Below are 27,368 nucleotides of genomic sequence, written 5' to 3' on the forward strand. Positions count from 1 at the left end.
TTTGGCTTCTCAGCTCATTCTGATAATGAGAATGCTAGTTAGGCTAGGGTATTTGAAATGTGTGTATAAGTTTACCAAGGACAAGAGAGGCCTATGTGAGACTTGTCACATATTTAATTTCTGCTCTCTGGGACACTACAGAAAAATTATTATAATCAGCATTTGCACACAAACCAAGGAATCTTGTCTCCATTCCATTTTCCACTCACAAGAATCTATCTTTTTCCATCACAACAGTGGTGGTAGTTCACAGCAAATGATCTGCCATGTGGGTAAGTGGCATTCAGTTCCTCACTTGCTTCCTTCTGCCATCTGGTGCTATTGCTTTGCTATCTGTTACTTCTTATCCAGCCTAACAGAGCTCACTATCCCTGGAATGGCCTAGAATTGATTTCAATGAAATGCAGGTCTGTGAAAAGATAGGTATAAACCCCAAAGAGAAGGCAATTCATAGCTTCTTTTAGTAATCTTCTTTTGAGTCCAAAGTACCTGCCTTCCAGTGACCAAAAATTTCACCATATTTTTATGGTGAACAGCCTTTTTGTTAAAGGTCTTACTAACATAGGGAATGAAATTTGTTAAAATACTAATTTTATTTCCATACTATCACTTTTAACACCAGCCAACTCTATGTTTTCCTGAGAACCAATGAGGCTTGAGATTTTTTTTAATTAAAAGCCAGCAAAGGTGGGGGTTTTATTTCCTTTCCCGTCGAATGCATTTGAAGCGTCTCTGTCTCCAGCTGGCTGTGGGAGCAGAGCCAGCCCATAATGGTTTCAAGCCCAGTGTGTGCATAGGGGAAAGGGTTTTAACCTGATTGATGACTCTGGAAGTGCTTGCAGCACAGAGTGCTGAAGCTGGTAGCCCTGGAGTTGTTTATAAGATAGGAGAGAGGAGGTGGATGTGTTTCTCAAAAGCTGGCAATTCTTCTCAATCAAGTGAAGTAAATGTTTCATGAACAGTCTCATTTCATCGGCTTGTGGGCATTCTGGTCTATGAAACTTCAAAATGGTTGCCAGAGTTTGAAGCTGAGATTGCTTGAACTTTCTTGCTGTCCTGACCACTGGCCTTACAGCCATTCCTTTAGGTACACTGTCAAAAGTTTTGTTACAGGGCCCATTTATCCTTTAGGACTTTGCAAGAGTAGACCTGAAAATTACTGTTCACCATGTGTTGCTTAAAAATGCCAAGCAGGGTGACATTGAAGTATCTTCCACAATCATGGTATCCTTTCCAATTTTACGTAAGATTTACTGCTTTCCAGGCCTCATGTTGCTGTAGTTTTAGCATGATTTTCTTAAGAAATTCATAGTATCTTATCTCTACCTGATCTATTACACAATGGCGACATTGTCATTTCCTTAGGTATGATAACATTATTGGCCAGAGTGGCTTAACTTGCTTTAGGGCCTTGTGATCTTGCATTCATCTTTATAGCACCTCTCTAGTGGGAATGCTTCCAGCAGTATTCTGTAGAGGAGAAGAGGAAACATCTTTGTGAAGGAGTCTGCTCTCAGTCATCACATGTGGGTAGAAGTGAGGTATATTATGTTCAAGGTTCACAGTTAGAGGACCAGGAAAGAGGATAGATTGTTAAGCAGAATGTGAAATGGCCCCAGGGTTGCACTCTGGAGAAGTTGACTACTTTTTGAGTGGGGAGGACAAGACTTCCTCAGGAGCATTTAAAAGTACAAATAAAGTAGAGGAAATACAGAGACTGGAAAGAGGAGAAGGAGGAAAGTGCAAAGAGAACGGTGGCACACATCTTGCTCAGTGTCTGTAAAAATGGGGCTGGATATTTGAGAATGTGCTTGTCTGCAGGTTTTCAGGTTCCTGCTTCTCAGCAGCTCAGAAGCTGCATGCATGGTCTGTTTCATGATAAATTAGTGTTTCTGTGTGGAACCATAAAGCGCAGACATGCTTGAAGACGGGCAGGTGGCAAGAGAAATTATCGGAGCTTTGTGAAAAGCCAAAAATTCAGGGAGAGAGACGTTTGGTTTCAGTTCTGGGCAGATGCTCAGGTCAAGTCTTATTTTGTCCAAACCACTTCCCCTACCCTTAGGCGCAATATTTTCAGAGTGAAAGGACAGGCAAAGCCCAGGGAGATTCCAGAGCACGGCTTGTTTGCAGCTGGCTGGACATGGAATTCATCAGCAACAAAGCAAGACTCGCTCTTCTCCTGCGGATATGGGGAGAACTTGGATTTGTGCACGCACACACCAGAACAAACCAGTTCTTCCCTGTCGGCTGGGGAGGCTCCAGTTACAGTATCTGAAGCCAGAGATTTCATTTAAGCCATTTGGACCCGTTCGGACTCTGAGTGCTGTAGCCTTGCCTGCCTCCTTCCTCTTTCAGATCCCAGCCAGAAAAATCCTCCCCCTTGCCGCCCTCCCTTTCCAGCACACACAACACAGAAAGCAAAAACCGACCCAAGCTTGCCTTTGCAGCTGGGACTTATCAGCCAGAACACACACATGTAGGTCATCCATGGGAACTCGGCAAAGTGTTGGATCAACAAGAGCACTGGGGTGGGGTGGGGGATGTGTGCAGGGCAGCAGGAGGAACAGGGACAGAATCTTTTTTTATCGTTATTATTATTTTTATTATAGTCTGTTTTTTTAGAAAGGAAAAGGAAGAAAGATTACAGCAGCTTTTCTATTAAACAAGAAGATTAGCATGCCATGGATGCTTTGCAGGGGCGTGATGAGATTTGCAGCAGATGAGTTGGTTGCTAGGCAATGCTAATGAAAAGCAGGCTTTCAAAACTTCTGTGCCGTGTGGGCCCAAAAGTTATCTAGCCTCCCTCCTGCAGCCTCCACTCCCCCCAGCTATCCCCCCCATCCCATGCAACCTCCCAAATATTTAGAAAATCCTCACCAGGAACAAGAAAGATAGATGCTGGAGTGGGCTTTTGACAATTCGCTCTTCCTGAGCTACCCAGGTCACACACACACAGAGTTTGCTGATTTTCTTTCCCTCCTTAGAAAGGTAAAAAACAAAACTCCACCCCCCAAACCAAAGAAAACCCAAAAATGAGGCAAACAAAAAAAAAGGAGAGAAGAAGAAAAGTTAGCAGTGGCTTCCAAAGCAGCTTGGTCTCCGATTTCAGAGTTCAGTCAGAGTTTAGGCTTGCATGTGTGTGCATGCTGGGGGTAGGTATATGTTTGTTTTCCATTTCTCTCCATGCGTTTTCAAGCTGTGCTCTGGCTCTTCCCCTCCTCCCATCCTGCTGCAAGCCTCCTTTCCCTTTCAAGGCCTTCTGACACAATGAGCCTATTTTCCCATGCTCCCTGTGAAAGCCGGGGTATGTGCGTGAAAGCTGCAGCCTCAGAGGACTCTTTTAAATACAGAAATTGAACGTTGCTGAAGTTACAGACAGGGTTTCTGCTATTTTTACAAATGACCCATGTCTTGCTCCCCTTCTCAGAAGTATCAGCATTCTTAGATATCTTACCATCTGTCTCTCCCAACTGTTTTTTTAAGTGAGTTTAATGTTGGTATGACAGCATTGAAGAGTGATGTTTACTGCTTGCTCCATGTTCTCCTTACTGCTGTGGCTTGTGTGCCTCATTCCTAAGTCCTTTCATATGAGCAAACAAGGATGTTTCCATGCTCAGTCCTAGGCTAAAACTGTCAAAGAGGTAACATTTATCAAGATCTAATTCTAAATAATCCAATGGAGTAATATAGTTCTGTCACGAAAAAGCAACATTTCAAAGTTACAAAGCCCAAGAGCTATCTTGGGCCTGTAGACTGGGCAGGGGGACCTGCAGAAGCAGAGCCTCACTGCACTGCTCATTTTGAGATTCACCCACCCCCTGCTCCAGTTTATCACATTGGATGTAAAGTCTTCTTTCAAAGCCAGTGTTTATTTTTCATGAATGCTTCTGGGGAAGTAAGAGGTTAGCATGAATTGGAAACAAAATTTAAAATTACTGTGCAGAGTGAATACAAGTGTCATATGGTGGTTCCATATAGTCCAAGTTTGACAGTTAATGATCTTGATTGAGGTCTGCAGAAGTCAGTGGCACTTGGCCTTGTGAAAACAAGAGCCTTTAGGGGGGAATGTGGGATTTTTTTGTTTTGTTTTTTTTAAAACATGCTGGAGCAGCTTTGCTTTGCCTGAACTCTTTCTCACTGTTGCCAGTATGAAGTGTTAATCAATAAAAAATTCCTTGGGCAGACAGATTTTATGGGGCTGCTGCAGTGACCTCTTCATACCATATTTCAGATGGCAATGCCCTATTTTTCTTTCCTTTTCATTTTCTTCTTTTTTTCTACCAACAACCCTGTTTTAGTCAGTACAGTGTGGATAGTTGATATATTAAGCCAATGTCCAGATCATATATGGTCTCTGAAAATCTCAAGGCATTCCCTCCAGAAGTTAATCTTTCAGTTATCAGTTAGGAGGATTAACTTCGGTGTCCATAAATTCTCCCACTGTTTCAATTAAATAAGGATAGCAAATTTCTAAATGCTTGGGAATGCAGTCAGCTGCTGTGTGCATACTGTGGGATGACCTTTCAGGTAACATTCCATTATTTGAAGTAAGAATTTTGGCCCTGCAGGACATATAGATTGTGTTAGGAAATCTAGTAAGGGCAAATGTACCATGTAACATGTGCCCTCCTTCCTTTCCTTTGTCAGGCCAAGCAAAATGCCTAGACACTACCACATTTTTGGAAGTTGGCTCCAAGCATTCCAGGTCTGTACAGACATGCCTGCAAAGCATTGTTGGCCATTAGAAAGGCAAACCTATTTGTCATGTTTTTTCCTAAGCTGTTGTGTAGTGCTGTCCATGTGGCTAACTGCTGCCCCCAGCTCCATTTCAGTTGTGGATATAGGCGCTCCTTTGCGTACCTTGCTCCTCTCTGCTTTGGTATTTTCTAGATTAAAAAGTGAGGTACAGATTGAAAATAGGGGCATCTCTGGGGAAAAAAAAAATTTATTGGACGTTCTGTATTCTGAAATCAAACCCACAGGGCTTTGCTCCCGCCAGAGTGGTGTTCCAAAGCCATGCATGCACACATTATCTGAAGTCACTCCATATGCTGCATGTCTTAGCCAGTGATCAAAGTGCTACAAAAATACTTTGCTTAGTAATGTTAACAGGATTGCATAATAAATGTAAAAGATGGCCACCTTTCATTCACATGTGACTGCAATTTTTGCTTTTGCACTAGCAGTTGTGAATTTTGACCAGTTAGGTCTTACCAACATGCTGGTCATTAGGGAACGCATTTGATGGTCACCTCTCTGACCACTGTGCATGCCATATCTTGTATTCACATATGCAAGAACTCATAAAGAAAGTGCTAACCCCTTCAAGAAAAAGGAGCCAGTCCATGTGATTTATCTGCATTACTTGTGGGAGATCAAGTTGGGATAAAGCAGGTCAAACATTTTATCCTTTAGGCTTCAAGGTGTTTGATTTGTTTAAAGAGTAGCTAACGCATTTCAAATGTGTGGCTGAAAGCATTCCTGATAGCAAACTTTCCCTCAGAGACTTGTGTGTCCACTGGAGCCAGTGGACTTTCTAGGGAGTAAGACAGTATGCATAATGGATTTGGGGGTGAGTACTAGCAGACCTACACCAGCAGAGCAGTATTTGCTGATCGAAAGACAGCAAAACATGTAATTTTTCACTAAAGAAATGCTGTGTCACTGAAATTTGCTTTGGATTTCTGGTTCTGTGACTGCCACTACCATCCCTACTGATTGTTTGGAGAAGGTCCTCTGCAGATTCACATACACTCAATTGATCATGAATGAAACTAAGAGCAGTTATTAATCTTACTGCCTGGTTGCACTCTAAACCGCCTTCTAATCCTGCCTCTGTTCTCTTAGACAAAGAATGCAGTGAGATGAAGGCAGGATCAATGCCAGCATGGAGCTGCCCTTTTTAGTAGTTGTCGTGGCAGGGTTTTATACATCAGCAACAGTGAGTAGTTCCCAGTGTACTGGGGGAGAAGGGAGGGAAAATGTATTAAAAGGGTCAGATGTTGTGCTCCTGAAGGGATGGCAGAGTCCCATCCTGACTCTTGGTCTCTGGTGAATTTTTCAGTTCCTTGTATTTAATGACTGACCTAACGAGACATTACAGCCCTACTGCCCTTTGGAGATCCATGAAGAGCTCAACACAAGCTAAGAAAGGGTGTATTGTGTCTTTGATCCAATGGGCAGTATTTCAGAGGCTGGCAGATTTAATAAAATCTCAGAGGAACCTCAGCTCATTTTTTAAGAGGCTTAACATTGAGTTAAAAGTTCCCTTTACTCCTGCATTGTTGGAGACCATTCCCTTCTTGTGTGCTGCCAGAGGACCTGCAGGGAATTGGGGCTTCATGAGACCAGATTGGATGTAGGCAGCTGGTTGAGACTGGTTAGAAACCTGCAGGAGCAATAGCGGGATGCAAGATGCTTTCTAAGCCTTTCTGTTTCTCAGTCTTTGAAGTGATCCAGTGCCTCACATGCAGTGTGACAACTTTGCTCCACACCTGAAAGGAAAGCTGACCTGCTGATAAGGCCTTTTGATCAGTAATTTTGAGCTGCATGACATGAAAAACTGTGTAATACCACTGCTTCTAGCAATGTTGTTTGTCCCACCATTAACACTAAATTATCCAGCTGACTTCACAACTAGAAACGTGAGCAAGTTCACTGTCACAAAGTCCTCTCCTGATACAATGTTTATGGGCATAGCTAGAAAGGAAGTATGAAGGTGGAGAATACCTTACAGACTGATAAATGGATCCTTGGAGCTTTAGACAGCACCACAGTTTCTTGTTCAAAGCTGTTCCAGGTAGGCTGGAAGAGATTCCTTGAGCAGCATGCTTTCTTTGATATTCAGTGGTGAGAACTTGGGAACTTCTGCACCAGGAAGAAAATCACACTGCAGTATTTTGGAGTGCAGGTCTAGAGCAGGTCAAAATCTGAAAACTGATGAATACTGAGAACTGCAGAGTTTGTTTTTGACCATCTGAACATTTAAACCACTACTCTGCTCACTTCTGTTATTGTTATGGAGGTGCTGGTTGAGGACTGCATGAGTAATTTCACAGCATGAGTTCCAGTGTAGGCCATATGTTGATCCATCAGTCTAAATTTATATAGAACAACTATTTTAGGAAAATGTTAGTAATTAGTTTAATGGGGAAAAATAATTTTATGTAGATTTTCAAAAGTGCAGGGTAAATACTTCCAAAGTACCAAGCACTCATACACTAACCTTTTTTTGAGTTATGAAGTATAGGTTGCATGGTATTTTAGCCACTACTAACTCTAAAGTAGAATCCTTTGCAAACTCAGAAATTCACTTCTTGGTTACTGCCCACTCCCATGGATATGGCAGGTTGCTGGAGTTTTGCATTTGCAGCAAAAACAGAACCTCCACCTGAGGAATAGTAGTTAAAACTGTTTTAGTCATTGATTGAAGTTTGGCCTTCTGGGTCAATAAATGTTCACATTCTGTAAGAAGTTTTAACATGAGCAATTAGTCAAAATTGGCGCCTGAAATTATTAGAGATGGGAAAGAGAATGCTCCAAACCCTACTTTTTCTAAGACCTTTTGCCAATGTATACATCTCCTGTAATATAGCTGTTGAGTCTCCCAATGATTGATCCTTGTAAGATCCAGCAGAACCATGCTCCCTTCCTGTTGGCAGATGCAGATCCTGCAGAGATGAACAAAATACAATCTCCAGAGATGTTTTTAAGATAACTTCTTTCTTGAGAGAAGACAGCGAAGGGGGACAAATGCTTTCAGGAAGTAGAAATTTGGAACTGTTTGGAACTGCTATGTCTAGGGGTACTGTTGAATATCAAGAGAAAACAAAGTTAAATGAACTATCGCAAAGGAAGAGGCAGTCATGTAAAAGGCAAAGATGATTTGTGAGATTTTGCAATAGCCTCCCAAGGGAAGCAAGGCCTTTTGCTTGAGACATTTAAAATTAGACTGGACAGAGCAATGGAAATTCAGTGTATGAGCACCCCATGGGACAGAGTGCATAAGCCACTGGGTCTCCCTTTGCATGTTCCCTTACTCTTTTGTAACTCTTCCCGAATACCTCCATTCCAAGTAATAATTTGTTTTCCCCAGATGCCCATCCTGGTTCTCTGTTCCTCCCCTTTTCCCCTTTAAGAAAGGAGCTGTGTTTGATTCATGGTGTCAGCTATCTTCCAAGCTCTGATCCAGTCCCAGGGGTGGGAGCTCATGGGACTGACGAGGGTAGGAGTGATCAACTGCAGACTTTCCTGTTGCTGAGCTTGCTGCAGGCCTGACCGTTTTTAAGACCTCAACAGATGTTTCTGCTTAGAAACTACTGGCATCTTTATGGACTGTTTTTTCCATTCTTCCCTCCCGGCCCTTATCCAAGCAGCAATGAATTATGTAAGACTACATTCTAGCCTCTTCTTTATTATTATTTCTGTAGATGTATCTCTAAGAAGTACATCTATAGTTCCCTCTACCTAGTTTTAGATGTGTCAGCTTTCTCTTTAACCAAAACACCCAACTACTCTTAAAAACTTATGTGCCTTTTCCTCATCTTTCAGACACAGATGCCAAAAATACAAACACTACAGTCCTAACTCATGGCTTTGGATTTAAGACATCTCTCACAGTTCATACTGTGGTTTTAATCAATATGCCTGTAACTTAAAAGTTAACCCCTTGCTGTGGAGCTGCCTGTATTTGTCTCTTACTGCCAGTACGTAGTGAACAGTAATTAATAATAAGTAATTTAGAAACTGCTGCTAGAGCTCAAAATGGGTCCAACAAGTCCTCAATCATCCCTACCTGGTTTAGCGGTTTAGCTGCCAGTTATTAGAAATGAACACATGTCAGACAGTCTTGAGTAGAATAAAAGCACTGAGCTGGTTTATTTGCACTGTTGATAAGTACTTGTAATCCTGCAAAATACACGGTGTAATGTGTGCAGGGCACCTGATGCAGTCTGGGTAATCTTAACCCTTTACCACTGGATGGCAAAACTTCAAAGCTCAAGACTGTCTAGATTAAGATTAAATGTGATGTAAGTAATATACGCAAGATCACATGTAGATTACTTCAACTCAGAAGACAGAGAAATTTTTTGCATTGGAAAATTGGCAGAGTACTACTTAATTTCAGATGTACTATAGTAGCAGAAACGAACTGTTTCCTTCTTTGGGAACACACACAACTAGAAAGAGACAGAGTAGTTTAGCCAGTGTGCCACAGCCAAATGTGGGATTTTCATGCAGGCCTATGTTTAGTTATTACAGCAAAGAGTTGCTGTAAATCCTCTTGATGCACTTAGCAACTGAATTCCCACTGGAAGAAAAGCACATCTTTTCCAGTGTAATACTCTCATTGTTCACCACCTCAAACTCTTTCTGTGATTGTGCTGCTCTGACAGGGCACAATGCCATGGCAAGTTGTTCTTTTGGCATTTTACCCTTTCAGCAATCTAGTGCTGCTGATATAAAGTTATTGAGTAGAGGACTTCTTATTATTTGCAGTATATGTATGCTGCTCAAGTATCAGCCAAGCAGTTACATGTTGTCCTACCCCGGTGCCTCTGCACTGGTTTTGCAGGACTGTGAGAGCTAAAAAAAGACTCAGTCCTGTCTTGGTACCTTGTCTGAGACTGCCCAGCAAGAGAGTCAGGGGTACTGGTGGATGTGATGTGGCTTGGATCACAGAGACAAGCAGGACTGGTTGTCAGCCCCTGGAGTCCCACTCAGAAGAGAGCAGAGTGCAGTGCTGTCAGTGCACACACTGGAGGTGCCCCAGCTGGCCCATGTGGCCTGGGCTCACTGAAGTACCCTGCATTGTTCCTCCTGGAAGTAGAGTGCTGAATGTCATGTGGTGAGAACTGAAACATATACAGTAGGAGAATAAGAGTTAAATGGCCCCATCTTTTTCTGACTTCCAATAGAAAACCATATAATAAGGATTGTGAGGTCAACCAGTTTGGCATCTTTTTCCAGTAATTGCATTTGTGTGAGAATTGCATACAGCAGGCATTTTGGTAAACAAGGATTTTTTTTTAAAGCATTAAAATATTTATTTAATGAAAGATAAAGCATTGCTAATGGGAACAGGTATTTCCCTGGATTTGAACAGGGAGTGCCATTGCAATTGTCAACATTTTGTTGACTAATGTAAGGAAGACATTAGCTCTGTGCCCTAATGTTCCGAAAGTTTGACATTGCACAAACATCTTTTTATACATCCTTACTGCTGCCTGGTTTTGCTGTTACTGTTAAAATCTGGTGCTCTACTAGTGAAGAATCACCACAAACTGAAGAGACAAGATCAACTCAAGAATTCCTGTGCCTGCTCATTTAGACCATGCTGTTTTCCTTAGGAGTGTTTAATTCACTTCACGATCCAGGAGACTTAAGAGCCAAGCTTTGAGCTAACACTATCCACTAACAAAAATCTGCAATAATAGCAAATGGAGCATGTAAGCTGCCTTGCCAAGGAACTTGATGCTCTCTTTTCTCAGAGGTCTCTGTGCTGAAGGTCTCCCCAGATCTCTTCCTGTTAAATATGAAAACTCTTAGCTCCCCAGAGCCTACGGCTGACTCCCTGGCTAATGGCTTTTTGCCAGTCCTGTTTTGTATGTTATATTGTTGGCTGACACTGCATTTTTACAGTTTTGTTTCTCATGCTCTTAGAAGTGGCCATTTTAATTTCAATAAATATATCTCTTTGCCCAGTACACAGTATTCTCCTGGCAGCTTGGTGCTCACAGACTATAGGGAGCTGTAAACAACACTGTTTATACTTTCTGCTGATACCAGAACATTAGCATATAAATAGGGGAGAGATTTAAACAGGCTAAAACAACTCCAGCCTGGCCTATTGGGAAGGGTGGACAGTCTGCTTTTCACTCTCCTTGCCAAGGATGTCAACTTTTCTGTGGGACTATTGCAAGAATGAAGGGCTTAAAGAAATGGGGAACTTTTATCTTACAAAAGAAAGGTCGATGATCCTTAGAAATGCAGAAATACACTGAATAACAGTCTGCCTGTTGGGATTTCCTTGTAAGCCCTGTTGCTGTTAGTGTGGGCATGTGGAGGGAGGGGAATTACTTAAAAATCACCACAGAGCTGTTGGATAAAAGCTTCCTTTAAATGGAACTTGCAGCAAAGTGTTAAAAATATTATGAGTCTACCTGCAATGAGCATATTGCTTTAAAAGTTGTTTCATTTACCCTAAAGAAGCACATCATGTGATCTTTAAATTTTTAAGCTGCAGAGTATTTTAGAAACATGGTACAGCCAAATACTGAATCAAATAAACTCACATATCTATTAATAATATCTATTATTGAATTATTAAAATTCCAATCACCTTTGGCACTAATGAGACATAGGCGCAAATGATGCAGTTACCATCAAATTGCTTGAGTCCTTTTTTCATGCAATTGAAGTTTGATTTTACTTTTTGTCATAGAATATGTAAAGCAGGGTTAACAGGAACATAGATAGAAGGGAGAAAAGAGTTCTCAGTTAACAGTCCATTGGAAACCAGAGACCAAGACAAGAAAAAAAAAACCAGCCAGAGATGATATTTCCAGGTGAGAAAGAGGTACCGTGGGATTGTAAAGAAAGCTGTCACATGAAGAGTGGGAGTGAAGCTGTGAAACAGAACTTAACTGTGTTGGAATTTGTTGTGGGCTTTGCAGATGTGCCCAGCAGCCTATAGGCCTTTGGACAGACTTCCATTTCAGGGCTGGACAGCTTTGTGTGGAGCAGCCACTTGCCCTATTTTTCTTCTCTCTGCTGGAAGGGGGAATGTTTGTGATGTTAATTTTCCTCTTCAGAAGCAATGAAGTTTTGTGTCAAAACAAGCAATTCCCATGGTTGTTTTGTACCATCACCTTTCTGTTCTGGAAAAAAGAGTGGTTTCAAAGTTACATTCCCAAAACTGGTAGGAACACTGTGATTTGCACAGCATTACTGTAGGAATGTCCTGCTTAGCCACCAAAAAATGGCAGTGAGTGGGGCACATGAAAAACAGGAGGAGATGGAAACTGAACTGGCTTTTACTCTAGGCCTCTTCTAGAACTCTTCATCTGCTGCATCTGCATTTGGTCTTCCCAGTGGTTTGACTCAAGTCCTGAAATAACTGGCAGTGGTGGTAAAACACAAAGCACATTTCAAATCAAACTGCAGTGCACACACAGGCTCGTGCCTGTGCAGTCAGGAGCTAATGCAAGCAGGAGGCAAACCTGTTGCTTGCATGGGGTGCAAGCTGCCAGTAAACCACTGCCTTTGTGGGTAGGCATGACAACTGCACACTGCTGGGTGGCTCCATGAGAAAAGGAGATGTTTCTGTGCTGGGGGACAGTGGGTGTCCCAGAAGGGGAGAGGCATTAGGATTGAGGACTGCAGAAAAATCTTGTATTTCAGAAAAGGCCTTGATCACAAAGCCACCATATTCTCCTACAGGATTAGTTGCCCTTAGATTAACCTCATTTACAGTAATTATAAAGTCTGACACATTTCTCTGTCATTATCTCCCTTGTATCATGTCGTAGGATTTCTTCTCCCTGCTTCTGTCTTTTTATCTGTCTGTTGGATTAGAGACCAGAGTTTTTCACTATGTTATCTCTCAAGCTTTTTTCCTCCAATGTAAACTGGCCAGTTTTAGCCCAAAATACATTGCAGTGATCAAAGTTTAGTATCTCACTTTTGTCAGGCAAATGTAAGATGAAAGGACAGCTAGTTGTTGTTCAGATAGTAGTCTTAATACCACTGGGGATAAAACTGTGCTTTGTCTTGAGGCTGGAATTCCAGTCCCATGGTTTTTATCAATCTTTAATGAGTGTGGGCCTGGAAAAATGTTCTCCATCTTACAGAATTTCTGTGTCTCAGTTGGGAAGGAGATGGCTAGAGCACAACTGTCCTGGTGACTTGAGGGAAAGATTAATTAAGTTAATTAACTTGAGGGAAAGATTAATTAACACAAGACTCTTGTGTTCAAAGCAGGGTGGTGAAACAAAGACTTAACACAGGAGAGGAGATAGAAGGTTCACATACACTAATTTAATTTGTTTAAAGGATGTTGTGTCCAAATGGCAGAGGAAGGATTCCGTTCAAACCTGGCAAATGTGAAAACTAGCCACTGAGGCTCTCCAGAACTGAAACTAGAGCGAAACAGGAATTGTGGCCTTGGGACTAAGTGAGCTCCTTGATCATGCAGTCCCCATGCTGGGTTTAAAGTATTACAGTGGATAGTAATTTTTCTGGTGCTCAAGGATCAGGAAGCAGATGGAAATCAGAGTAATGCTGTAATCATTAAAAGCCACAGACAGAGAGATGATACCTGGAGCTGAGCTAGATTAATTGTTCCCTCCTGCTCCATAAACTCAGTTTATGTTATACGTGACAAGATAACTGGAAGTTTTCCCTTCCTTAGTTTGATTGTCACTTCCTTAGCAAGGCAGGTCGCATTTGTTCTCCCTAACAAAAAAAAAAAAAAAAAAAAAAAAAAAAAAAAAAAGATAGGCCCCTGTTGTATATACTCCTCTCACCAGAGGGCAATGAAGTCAAATCTGTTAGTATAGGCCTGTCTGGCATTACATAAGCGATGCCCCCTGTGTGCTGAAACCCAAGAGCACCACCTGACTAGGCAGCGGTATTTGAATAGAAAGGTGGCACTAGGTCAGGGTGACTCCAGCACAACAGGTGGCACACAGATAAGCAGGCTGCCCCAGTTGTCGTCAAAACAGCATGGGATACCAGTGGGAGGACTTGGCAACCGTCACTGCAGGAGTAACTGGCATTCACACCTACTTTGTGGCAGATAAACTTATCTGTGTCTCAGTAAATCTGCTTCCAAAGTAGCTTTAATAGCCTGCATTAATAAGCCAGATGCGTTACAAAAACAATGGGGTTTGGTGGCAAGACGCTTCCATTCCAAGCACTTGGATTCAACCTGAAGCACAGTTCAAGTGCAGAAAAGCCGTGACGGACAGAAGGCCTGCAGGAAGCCAAATGGGAAGAGCGCAGAGCATGAGCTGCTGCCTGTCCTTGGAGGATTTTAAAGAGTGTTGATGTGAACTGATCGAATCAAAAATGAATGGGAGAGGTTAACAAATGCAAAGAACTGCATTTGTAATGTCTTCATTTTTCCATCACCTTTCCTCATTCTCTCTAGAGCGCTGCTACTCCATCTCACAGCAATGAGCAGCTCAGCCAAGGACTGTCGTTTTGTATTCTAGTCTGACCCAGTATTTTGCAGGGTGCCAAACAACCACAGTGTGGATGCCTCAACCCTCCCCCCAGCCCCAACACACAGAGGAGCATCTATGCAAAGCCTTACAAAGCCTTTCAAATGTCCTGCAAGTGGGACAAAGATAGGAGGAAATGAGATCTCTTCTCAGATTTCAAGAGTCCATTTAAATGTTATACTATGTGGGTGAGCTGGGGTTCTCACCAGCAGGCTTTGGGAAATTAAATTTTTGCTTTTGTGTACCAGCTTGACTTTAATTCAGGAGCCCCATCACAGTTTCTGTTTAACATTTGACTCAGACTGTTGGAGACAAATGTGTTTGGAAAGTGTTTTGAGGGACAGTGACTTTCTGTGAAACCTTGTGGCCAGGTTACAGCTGAATCTGAGCCTGTTCAAATAGGTGATCCTATTTCTAATCAGAGTGGGCTAAGGGCAGGACAGGCTATGGAGAACCAGCTCCCACTCCCTCTTGCTGCGACTAAATGGTGTGTTGCCTTACAGTTCTTGCTCATACTTGTGTGTGGTGGAGGATTTTAGCCTCTGCAGCTATTGATCCATCGACATGCACGAACACAAAAGGTGTATTTGCCACAAAAGCATTGACCTGGGAAGATGGCGGCCTGGCCAGGCCAAGCTGGGGTGCACCCGCTGTGCCTTCCCTACTTGCCACTTGATAAATACCCCGCTCCTTCCCCCACCCTCCTGCCCATTTTCCACAGCAGAGAGCAGACACAAGGGGACCCTTTCATCTTGGCACATCCCCTCGCTGATTAATGTGATGCAATGTTCCCACAACACCACCACTATGCCGGCCATGTAATTAGGCAGGAGATAATGAATGCTTCAGAGACTATTCAGGCAGCAGTGCCCGCCTCCCTGCCGAACAAGCTCCTTTCTCAGCAGTGAAGCCAAGTGGAAGGAGCAGCAGCAGAAATGCCATTGGTGCTGTGCTTAATTGTGCAGGAATCGGGAGCTCTCGCAGCAGAAAACAGAGTAAGGGCCAGTGTGGGAGAGATGGGCAAGTGGATCTACTCTGATATCTTGGGGCCAAACTCTTTTTTGTGTCTTTTCATATGTTTGACCTTATGGCAGGAGGAGCCTTAAATGTGCACATCTCTGGTTTTGTATGTGTGTGCCTTTTTTGTTTCAAATCATTAGGGAAAGACATCATTTAATAAGCATAGGAGTCTGTCTTCTCAGTAACCCAGAGGCAAAGATGCTGGTGCTACTTAGTGGCCTTTGAAATGTGGGAAACACACTGGGGACACAATAGGCTTAATCTCTTTTAGGGGGCTTTACAGTTAAGCTGCCATTGTCTGGCTAACATTAGCAAGAGAGATACTCTCCTTTCTCCCCGACCTCTGTGTGGACTCTGAGAAAACAACCAATTGGTTTAAAATGCACTATCCAAATGCCTTCAGATCACGCGAGAATAAAGCCAGCAAGAAGCTGAAAGTCTGTCTCATCAGCTGGAAACCAAAGAATTTACTGTCAAAGGTCTTAGCAAAAATTCAGTCTTCAGCTCAAATTGCTTTGTGCACTTTTTTATTATTTTGTTTGTTGATTCAAAATCTTTTTAGACCTCATACCTGACCGTACTATCTACTAAATGTAAGCAGTGTAACCTGCTGTAAGCAACTGGTAAAGATAATCATAAACTGACTTCAGTAGTTATAAAAATAAAAGGGTAACTGAAGTTTTGTGCTCAGGACAAATAGGTAGAAAACAGCTGTTGTGATAGTGATGAATCAGGGAAGCTCAGTTTCTCTGAGGATTAGGTTAATTTCTGAGCAAAAGGTCACTGGAGGGTGGAGTACATCAGAAAGAGGAATTTACAAGTTATAAAATGGAACAATTCATATGCACACTCACATTTAAGCCTGCTTCACTCCAACAAGCTCTAAAGCCATAATGTGTCCTTTTGTAAATAAGTAGGTTCCCAGGCAGACCCACTGATCACCCCACTGAATTAAGTGACAGACTCTTTTGTGCATCCCTTCTTGAATGACAGATGGATGCAAGTTATATTATTCTATTGCTCTAAACACATTTTCTGATCAATTTATATATAATGTGCTGTGTGTCACTGCTGTGCATTTTGTCTCTACATCAGAAAATTCTTAGGCTTTTCTAGTATCTATAGTGTCTTGACACTATAAAAGACATTTCACTGAGAATCTTATCATGTTGCAAAAGTAATAGGAGAGTTGTGACCAAAAAATAAAAATATGGCAGGGAGAACAGCTCTTACAAGGAAAATCAGCTCCACTGGTATCCTCACAGAGCTGCCTGGTGGTGTGCATAGTCGTGTGCCTCCATGTCATACAAACCCTCTGCACTCATTCGTGCCCCGCCGGTGTGTTCTGAAGCAAATGCACAGTCTCAGTGTAACCCCTGCATCATGTGTCATTTATTTCTCCTCCCTTTGTTACATGCACAAACACAGCCTACAGTCCCTATGTGTGAAACAGAGAAGGGAAACAGATGACACGTGATGAGAGCATTACAGTGCTTCTAACATTGATGGTCAGCATTTTACTGGCATCGGACTCAGAGTTTAAGAGGCAAAAGAACGGCTGAGGAGCCCCATTGTTCCTGCCCAGAACTGGGAAAGAACTCTGTACTGAAAAGAGATTCAAATGTTTTCCATCTGTCTATGCTATTTGCCTGCATGGAATAATGCTCTAACACCTACCTAGGTCAGTAGCTCTCTCAGCAGGATGTCCTCCAGAGAAACATAAAGACAGTGTCAGCATTTACTCTGATTTCTAACCTGGACCTATATCCAAGAGTGCCATTCCTGTGAACCAAACAGGCTAAGGTAAAAGTATTTGATTATCTTATTGACAGCTTGAAGCAACATCCTATGGCAGTGAGCATGTCCAACAAGTTTCAATGGGAAGGAAAACAAGCACAAGTCATGCAGGATCTATGAGACCAGCTTACTCTCATAAAGTAGGATATCTCCTTGTGATATCTTTCTTCCCTCTGCCTAAGTTAACAAAGCAAATTGCATCAAACTCTAGCATGCACTGCACATCTGGGAGTGAATTTTCCAGGACAAAAGCCATTCAGTCACCAAGAGTTCAGTGACATGACCTTTCTCAGAGCAACCCACAAAGAGACTGGCACTCCTAGAATTATGTGATTTTGACAACATCTGGAGTTCAGTTGTCTCTGATAAAACAGATGTTTTACTTCTGCTGATCACAATTTTCTCCCCATCTTCGCCATTTTAAGTTCTGTTTCAAGTAGTATTCAGCCAAGAAATGAACATAAATTTGCCTGGAAACTGTTCCAAAGAATCTGCTATGTGAACTTCAGAATGTTTTGCTACTTTACTTGCTCTTGACAAGCTCTGAAAACCGTCCAGATCTCTAGTTGGGATGGAATCTCTTTTGCATTTTTTCTGTCGGCCCAAGTGATGTGAGGACCATCTCAGTGAAATGCTGATAGTGTAGGAGGAAGAAAAAAAGTAAAGGAAGAGTCTCTCTGTTTTTCCCTTGCTGTTACTCTAACAAGGAAGGACTAATGCAGCAACCTACACTCCCAATTTGTGCTAAACCTGGACCATATTCTGGTCTCTTATGGCTGTTGCAAAATATATCAAAGGATAAGTTAGGCAAGAATAATGATACTAAGTAGCACCACGATCCTGGAGTCTTTATGGGCTCTTGCTGGAGCTTGTGTAGACTTACAGGTACCTGCAGACACAATGCACTGTGTTAAATCAATAACGTAACAGTTCATAATTCAATTTTCATTTGCTTTGCATTTTACTCTTTTAATAAGAGTGAAAAGCTAAAAGAAGCTCTCCTCTGGCACAGCATAAGAGGTTCACCAACCATTTTTGGAGTGTTTCAGAGTTGAGGAACATCAAAACTGGCACAAGAAATTAAACTGGGAGAAGGAGACATGACCAAAATACATCTCTAGCAAACCTCAGCACCTAGGGCAGTATTTCCACACAGGTCTGAGCAGGTGTGGGAACAGATGCCATTTGTGCCAGGTAGAGTGCTGTGACTGTAAGATGACAGTTTTGCTGGGAAATAGAAGAGGAAAAAGGGAGCAGCAGGAGGCCTGGCACAGTACTGAGCTCAGTCCTGACTCTGCACCCCAGCTCTGGCATCAGTACAGTCCTCTGGCCCTGTGCCCCCTGTCCTCCCATGCCCAGTACAATACCAGCCACATGTGAAACTACTGACTCACACCCTGACCCAGAACAGTCTTGGTTTTACCTGTGTTTGGTTCTCCATGCAGCACTGCATGGTCATGTTCTTGTACAAAATCCTCTCTCTTAAGTGCTGCAGTTTCTCTCTGTCCTAGCTTTGCATGACAACCCACTGCCCATCTGAAAAACATATTTCTACTGCTACTAAGTACTTCCTACTAGTATTTCTTCCTCCTACTAACTTCTCCCCAGTATAAAACTTCCCTACCTTAAAACCAAACTGGACCAGGAAGAGGGCTGTTGGAAAAAAACAGTGTTTTCAGATAAGCAGCTGTGTAACCAGCTATAGCAGGGCACAAAAGAGGGGCAAAAGCAAGCTTATGGGCAGCTTCTGCACTTGCCAGCCACAACGGGCAGGTGTTTTGCCCAAGCTGAGAGCTCACAAATAAGGGGACACTAAAGAGTTAAAAAATTTTCAGGGAAAGCTGGGCTGATGAGAGAAGGGGAAAAGAGGAGGAGCAATCCTCTTGTGCAAAGATTTTCCAGAGCCTCCAGAGATCAGTAAGCCCCAGGATGCTTTTCTTGTAGATGTTTTAATTTAGGTGGTTGGAATCTAAATAGATAATGATTTACCCTAAAATTGATGTATAGGGACAGGATATAACTTGTCATAGCAATCAGAACTGCAACAAATGACTGAAAATCAGCTCTCAGATTCAGCGTAAAACTCACCCTGAAAGTGAGTGAATCTTACAGTCATATTCAGAAACAAGCAGTTATTTGCTGTGAGTTGTTAAAAATTTGAGATCTGACAAGGTGCCAAAATAGCTCAGATATGCACCTATATGTGTCACATTTACTCATATCTTACCAGTTCCTGGTAACCAGCCTTTCTCTTGTTTAATTTCATCTTATTACCCAAAGATATGCCCTTTGTGTGTTTATTTTGTTAATGAAATGCTAGCTCTATTGGAATATCAGCTCTGTAGGGGTTGCCAGGACATATAAAAAAGAACAGCCATAAGCTATGTTCATTATTTTTGCAGTGCAATGCCAGGTCTGGTACTGCTTCCAAAAAGTAGGAAAGGGAGAACAGAATTTAACATGTCCCTGACCTGTCCAGAGGGACAAAACAGAGAGCTTTTATTTTGTTTGTTTCTACAGTGACTCAGTCTGTAGTAACTGGGTTAAAGTCCACTTAGAAACGAATAGAACAAAAGGCCTCCTGTTAGTGCTGGACATTTTCCCTCTTCAGATATCACCAGAAGGATTTGAAAAAAAGGAAAAAGAAAAAGAAAAAAGCCCTCTAACAGAATGCAGGAAACCACAAGCTTATGGGAATGTAGCAGCACTTTGGAAAGGAAAACACTGCCTCAGACTTTCATCTGCAGGGCTTGCACTTTTTTTCCCATTTTTTCCTTACCTTCTTTTCATCTCCTTACAGCTAGAAGCATTTGCCAGGTCAACACACAGCCTGGAGAAAAGACTTGTGGGGAGAGCAGTTAAGTTGCAGGGGGCCATTGCCAGATCCCAGACAGAGAGGAAAAAAATTGACTTGTGCAGATCACTGTAGTCTGCAAAGGCACTCCAGCATAGAGGGAGAAAGCTTTGGTGCAGCTGGAACTTGCAATAGTTACTTGCCAGACTGAAGGTCTTAGCAGGGTCAGAGCCCTGGATCCTACAAGAGGGGGAAGGGGGGTTTTTAATATTTTTTATTTGGTATGTCTTTTTTTTTTTTCTTCTTCTTCTTTTTTTAGCTTAATGGCCTCTAAGTAACAAATTACATAATGTTCTCTAAGACTATAAAAATAGCTGAAATGCTTTCTGTATTCCAAAGTATTGTTATGACATGCCTATATTTTCATTATAAAGAAAACATCTTCCAGCAAAGATTCATTGAATTTCGTTAATTTTCACTTCAACTTTTTCCTAAGGAATGTGAACTGGCAGTAACAGAGAAAGCACGTTGAAGTTTTATTTTGCATATAAGAACGATCACTTTCTTGAATCTTCCAAAACTTCATAATCCCCACAACTCCCAAATCTGAGGAAAATTGCAGCTGTCTAAAATGAAATGGGAAATTGAAATTAAATATTGTTTCTTGCCTGTAGCTTTAGCTATTATTATGATCCTGTTTGGTACCAAAGACCATGTTAATTTTTGTTTGGTGAGCTTTATGTTGACCTAGATCAGGGAAACAGCTTGGTAAAAGGTGTAGTGTTGGGTGTAAGGGAGGAATGGGAATGCATAGCCAGAGCTGTACCACATAACCAACTGTACCACATAACCAACTGTTATTTTAATTTCAACTGCTGCAGAACCATAATCTCCAGTGGTAAGCTTTGGAGTGACTTTACCAAGACCGCATTGTACATACGTAGTTACTTTATTTAGTTAGCTGACTGATTCCCTGCTGAGTTGGAGAAGTTTGTCTTTTGTGTTCACAGTTAATAGGTAATAAAATTCAACCTTGCCATGTTTATTTCACTGAGAACTGATGACACCAAGCAGAAAATTCAGTCTTTAAAACAAATTTCCATTGTTAATACTATATGAATCAGTTCCTTGTAGTACTTGGTAATGTGTTATATACAGGGTCTCCTCTCCAGGTCATTTGGGCTGGTTTCCATATAAGAAAAAAGAATCAAAAATCAAATGACTGGTTTCCATTCAATGTGAAGTGAATTATTCCAGTTCCTAGTGGACAAATTATCTTCTGAAAAGCATCTTAATTGTGCTTGTTAAGCAGCATTTTTCTTAAAATAATAAAAATCAAATACTTAGTTTTCTTAAACAAACTCTTCTGCCTTAGTTCTCTCTAGGCTGAAGAATTTGAGCTCTCCCAGCCTTTCTTATATGCCAGCCCCTAACCATTTTAGGGTCCCCTCACTGGACTTCACTTCAGCTTGCAAATGTCTTTCTTGCAGTGTATGCAGTGAGCTGGACACAATATCCCACTCTTTGTTGACTAACACATGGTTCAAGGCTATTTTGCCTTTAGTGTGGTCACAGCTGGTCACAGTTGAAAGCATATTTTTAAACTCTGTCCAGAGGTAGAAAATTAAACCTGAGTAGCCAGGGTGTTTTAAAACACAGTTGGGACTACTTACACTGAAAAATTCCAACATCTTACAGCATGTGCTAACTAACACACTATTTAGCACTTAGATAAGAAGTGTGACTCTTCCTACTTGGATAGTTTTAAGTCCAAATCTGAGGAGTTATTATAATTTAAATATAACAGTTAAATTTACCATCATCCCAACAAACAGATGTTCTAACATAAAACCATATTCTAGTGTACATGTGCTGACTTGGAGCACATTTGGTAGCTAGTCCAGTTTATTACATGATGCACTTCAATTTCATCTTTATGCATCAGCCATCCAGTTGGAAATGGAAACATGCTGGTTCATAAGGGAGAAGGCTCACACAGCCCTGGGGGGTAACTGGAGCACATCATTCTCTGTGTGTCACTGTAAAGGCATTGCATTGTCATGTGCCACATTGCCACAAAGGCATTCATTGCTTTTTAAGGTCCAAATCATCCTTGATAACCAGCACTACCAATACCAGTGTTCACAGGGAATGGAGAAATTTCCTGAAATTTGTTTAAGGTTCAGGGCTTTTAACTCTCCTTCCTGAGCCGAAAGAGAAGCATTTTTTCTCTGCTCCATCTGGTACAGCTCTCTGGAAAACTTCAGCTTGGCCCACGCCCTCCTCAGACCCTGAACTTTGTAATTTTTCAGCTGCCAGAATCACTAACTGCCCAGTTTTATGTAACTCCAAGTATCTGCAGTGGAGCTGGAGAATACACACATGGAGGAGGTTTTGTGGCTTTTAAGCTATGCCCAGAAGTTTGGCTTTTTTTTTTTTTTCTTTTTTTTTTTTTTTTTGGTGGGAGGAGGAAGAAGAGGAATGCAGTAGGTATACACAGAACTTTTCAAAATAGAACGGAAATTCTGTCTGCTGTGAGCTTTGCTTTTGAAATCCCCCTTTTTTGGAAGGGGCTGAAACACATTTGAGGAGGAGGGGCTTGCTCTTGTATTTGTTAAGTGTAAATACATCCATAATAATTTTTAGAGGTTTTCAGTTGTTTGTGTTGCCTGTCACTCAGAAAGCCAAATGCAACTTGTTAAAGCTATTTCAAAGTCTCTATAGCCAAAAGGGACCAGCGATTTCCCCCAGCCCCAACTAGCAGCTTCCCAGATGAATATGCTGTGCCTGAGTTTCTGCAGCCAAGCAAAGCAAACAGTCATGCAGCTTTTGTGGCACTTGAAGCTTTTTATTCCAGTACCACAGAAAAAATGGCAAACACTCAGAGAAGTCAGGCGGGGCAGGGAGGCTGCATTCCCAGGATCTGTAACCCCCTTTTCCCTTATTCCGTTTCAAATTGTTTGCAAACCCCGAGTAAATTTTCGTGTTGGCCATTTCAATCTAAATATGTTGTGGTGGTGTGTGTGTGAAAGGCAGCAAACTGCAAGAATGAGGCTTCAGCACTATAATAACAAAACAGCAAACAACCTATGAAGCCAGGACAACCCTGCAATAAACTAGTGTATCCAGAGCTTTAATCACAAGTGACCTAGCAAAAACAAATCAGTGTATGCCTGTGAGTGTGGGAGAGAGACGAGCAGAAGTGAAAGAGATACATTCCCAGAAGGGCAGAGAAAGAGAACAGAAATATGGAGGTGTGGAGGAGGTAAACAGGAGGAGCATGTATTTTGATTGTATTGTTTGTGCATGAACATTCTAAACAGTTGAAGCTTTCTTCCTGTTTCCTACAACATGTGGAATTTCATGCATTTGCCAAATGTTGAAACAGGAGCAAAAATCAGCCTCAGTTCCTCTTGAAAATTAAAGCTGCATGAAAACAGCAAACTGTTAATAAACACGACACCCAAGTCAGAGTTGTTATCTGCAGGCTAGTTGTGGTAGTAGTGAGGGGCCAGAGGTAGGATGTCATAGGGGGTTAAACTAAATCAAAAACAAAATGGAAGTTTACAGAAGTAAATTGTCAATAAAGTAAGTTTTAAAGGGATGTGATTAAAGAGAAATACCAAACTGGGCATAGCAGAGATACATTAGTGAATTGCAGTCTTTCCAGTGGCAGAATCAAGAAAAATTGTAGATGTGGAGGTATGATTCTCTTGCCATATGACTGAAAGGTCATCTTGCAACTTGCAAGACTACCTTCTTGGATGTAAATAAAATGGAACTTTGGTTAGGACCGCTGTGTGTCTCCCAGGGACAAGGAGTGGCTGAAATAGCAAGAGAAAAGCGGACATGCGTACAAATAGGGTGATTCATGACTGTGTGTATCCTCTGTCCAGGGGAGAGACAAATGTGTCAATGCAAACAGAACTGCTGTTTCACAATCCTTAGTGAGGTTTTTTCCTGTGACCCCTTTGGGGCCATGTTGGTGCACAGCCTGTGTGCTGGAGGCTCAATTGGTTCCCAAGTGCACTTAGTATTTAAAAGCATTAATAATTTAGGGCTGTCTGCCCTAAAGCTTCATTTGATGTGACTGGGGCTTCTGACCTCCCCAAGCTCTAATTCCCAAAAAGCAAGGGACTGGAGAGCACAAGGACAAGGCACAGAGAGTGCTCAGCTGTGGAATACCCTACTTGTCTGGGTAAGACTAAGAACTCCAGAGAGAGCCTTCCAAAGGGACTGAGATTAGTGTTTGGCAAGGACAAGAGTTACTTAATTGAAGTCTACTTTTTTATCAAATGTCTTCACCATGTTGCTGTTGTGGAGCCAGAGTGGTTAGGGGTCAGAACAAACATTATTCTGCTTGCTTCCCATATCTTCTCATGGCTTCTAAGGAGGTTGATGAGTTGTTGGGTCTCTGCCATGTAAACAGAGCGTGCATGTAAACAGGGTGCTGCTGTCTGGTGTGTCCTTAGCCAGTGCCAGGCTCATAGGGCAATAGGACCAACTCAGAAGGCTCTAATGGAGGTAATGACAATGCTGGAGTTTTACAGCAAAGGTCGGCGACAAGAGAGCAGCCCATCTTTGGGGAAGGCCATAAATTGTTGCAAGTTCAAACTGGGGAAAGGAGCAAATGGCTGTATTTGTTTGCTCCTTTCTTCCAGGGCTGACTTGGGAGGCTGAGTGACTGAAGTCACTATACACTGAACCTTACTCATTCCAGACAGCATACTGATCAAAGTTGTCCAGGGACATTGGTTGTGTAGAACTGGGAAGAGGTGTCCTGTGTGTGTGTTGTCGCATTAAAGGCTTTTTTCCTGAATCAAATTTGAGCAGTGGACTGGACTGCCCAGGACTCCTTCCCTCTCCACCCTGCCTAGGCCAGCTGGCTCATGGCTCTAGAGTTTGGCAGATATATTTTGGGCTGGGTACATATCAACGGTGTCCACCCTCTCTTGAAATTCTTAGTTTTACTTGAACTGCTGTTGAAAGGGTCGAGTTACTTGTGAAGAGGATGAGGAGAACTGGAAAGATAGAGGAGGTCAATAAGTGCAGCTTGGAGCACACATGCAAAACTCCTCCATGGAGGGTGGCAGGAATGACAGAAATGACAAGAGCAGTGGGTTACCATGTGGTGCTGCTGAGAGGCAGAGGGTCAGAGCCTCTCCCTGAAGTTGCACAGGAGACACGAGCCAGGCTCCCGCTTACTCCCCAGTGAGAGATGGCTCCTGAGAGGTCAGTCCTGGTGAGGCACATCATTACCCTGTACTTTCAAGGCCAAAGCTGCTCAGTATCCCCTGTGACCTGGGAGAGGTGCATGCCCAGTGGAGGGCAATCCGTGCACCCAAAGGCTCCCAGCTTCCACTACTGCCAAGTGAAGGAAACCAAAACTGGCTTTGCTTTACAGGGCCAGGATGCAGCTCAGAGGATGTGCATATATTTTTCTAAGCTACGCAAATTGACACAGCAAACAGTCCCAGCATGGGAGGAAAAGGTAAAACATAGTGACCTCATTTCAACAAAAAAAACTCGTCATGCAGAGAAGTTAGTAAAAAACATGGTGATTAAATATGTGCCAGCAAAGATCTTCAAATCCTAAGTCGCCCATGTCCAAAAAAAGCAGTGCTTGTGCCTGTTTGGAGGAAAAGATAGTGCTTTATGGTTTTTCCTTTCAGTCTGTGCAGCCTCTGAATCCTCTACAGTCAGCTTGCTTTTTTGGCCTTCCTTATCAGAGGCAAAGAGTTAATTTCAGGAAGAAAGAGAATTTCTCTCTCTTAAAATCCCAGTGTGCTTGGCAGTATTTGGAATGAAGTTGTTAAGTCCAGCTTAGCACCCTGAAAATCAGCACTGATAACCAGGACCTGTAGTATCTCAAGTGGAAAGGTGATATTCCATATCTGCAGGTAGCACATTTTTGTGAAATTTAGCAGTTGCCCTTAGGAAAGTGTTTTGTCAATTTCCTTTTCAATTCCCATATCCTTATTTTTATTTTGTTTCTGCTAAAGATGAAGCAACGGATTCAGAGCTTTAACTTTTGTGTCAGATGCATTCAGATTTCTAATTGGATTAATGCAGCAAAATAATGGGTTAAATCAAAACACACACAAACCAAAACATTCCTGTTTTATAAGAAAGTTTGGTTCCAGATTCAAACATATTTAAATTAATTTCTTGTTTCTGCTACTAGCCAGAAACCATGGTAAGATAAATGAAATCATATGGGGGGTAAAAGCAGGCAGAAAAAATTCACAATGTAACAATGTTTCTTCGGCTGCCCTGTCAGGGAAGGAAAGAGAGACATATTTCTATCCACTCTGCTTTGCACCTGGCTAGGTACTCTAACTTATTTTTGCTTTCTTCTGAATGAGTTGGCTTTTGCAGGAAACAGACTACTGCATGATCTGGTACAAGAAGCTTGTGTTATTGTCTGCCTGGCCTTCTTAGTAGGCAGATCCAAGATGGCTTTCAACAGAAATGCTGCCTGCCTCCACTGTCCTATGCTCAGTTACTAGCAATGATGGGCTTGTGTAGAAGCTGTTAGGAAGGCCACAAGTCTCACTGTGACCAAAGTCTCCCGAGATTGTGAAAAGCAGATCATATGACAGGGTGATGACAGCGCCAAAGAATGGACCTGATGGAAGGAATAGGTGGCAGGGGAGAAGGAGAATGGATCTAGTATGTGCTTATCCTGCACAACCTCATGTAATCACAAAATTCCATGAGGGAAAATTAAATTCCAGTTATTTCTGTTTTATTGAAAAGGAAAGTGAAAATCTGGTGACAGAGAGGAGAAAGTTCCACATGTTGGACTGGAGTTGGAAGCATTATATAGATTATTCCTGTCTGAGGCCTTGGTTTGTGTATGGGGTGGTACAAACCACTCGGACCCCACTAGTTCCCCCAGCACCTTCTCAGGGTTACAACAAGCCTCAGGAGTGAGAAGTGCACCTTCAGCCTCAGTGGACAAGCATGGTGGTCTTTATCCCTGTACAGGAACAGCAAGACTTGAGACCTGGAGTCACACAGTGGGTCTGGTTGTCTCTTGTTACTGTTGTACAGGGCTGTGACACCACCAAGAGCAGAAGATTCACTCTGACTTGGGACTTTGTGTGAAAGAGGTGTTAACCCAAGGAAGTCCATAGCAGAGCACATAGCTGACGACTTCCCATGGCGTGGTGCAAATTTGTGTTGTGGCATTGCATTGTTTCTTTCATCTGTATTGGAAAAGGTGCACCCCCACTTTGCAGAGAGCAAAACCTTGACAGCGTTCTCACCTCCCTTGCACTGCGTCAGCTGGCACCTCCTCTGCCTCTCTGGGCACACATTCTCATTGCATAAGAAACCATGAGCGCACTGAGGCTGCGCTTTGCAAGCAGAACAACACGGTCACACCAGCGGGGACAAAGCGCGGAGCCCTTCCCTCCCCCGCTCCTGCTCCCAGGCCAGACGCCATCAGCTGTCTGTTGCTGCAGGTTACCGTGGGCCTTGTCCCTGCGTCTCCCAAAGTGCATCTTAAGTTTCCTGCAGCTGGGCTT

The 27,368-nt window shown here is 42.4% G+C and overlaps 1 protein-coding gene across 7 annotated transcripts in view; it reads left to right on the forward strand.

Moving 5' to 3' along the window:
- RAD51B (RAD51 paralog B) overlaps window positions 1–27,368 on the forward strand; it is a 403,112-nt gene that overhangs the window by 314,000 nt on the left and 61,744 nt on the right. The gene's annotated exons all lie outside the window — the stretch shown is intronic.

This window comes from Zonotrichia albicollis, chromosome 6 (assembly GCF_047830755.1).
Source record: "Zonotrichia albicollis isolate bZonAlb1 chromosome 6, bZonAlb1.hap1, whole genome shotgun sequence".
Taxonomy (NCBI): Eukaryota; Metazoa; Chordata; class Aves; order Passeriformes; family Passerellidae; genus Zonotrichia; species Zonotrichia albicollis.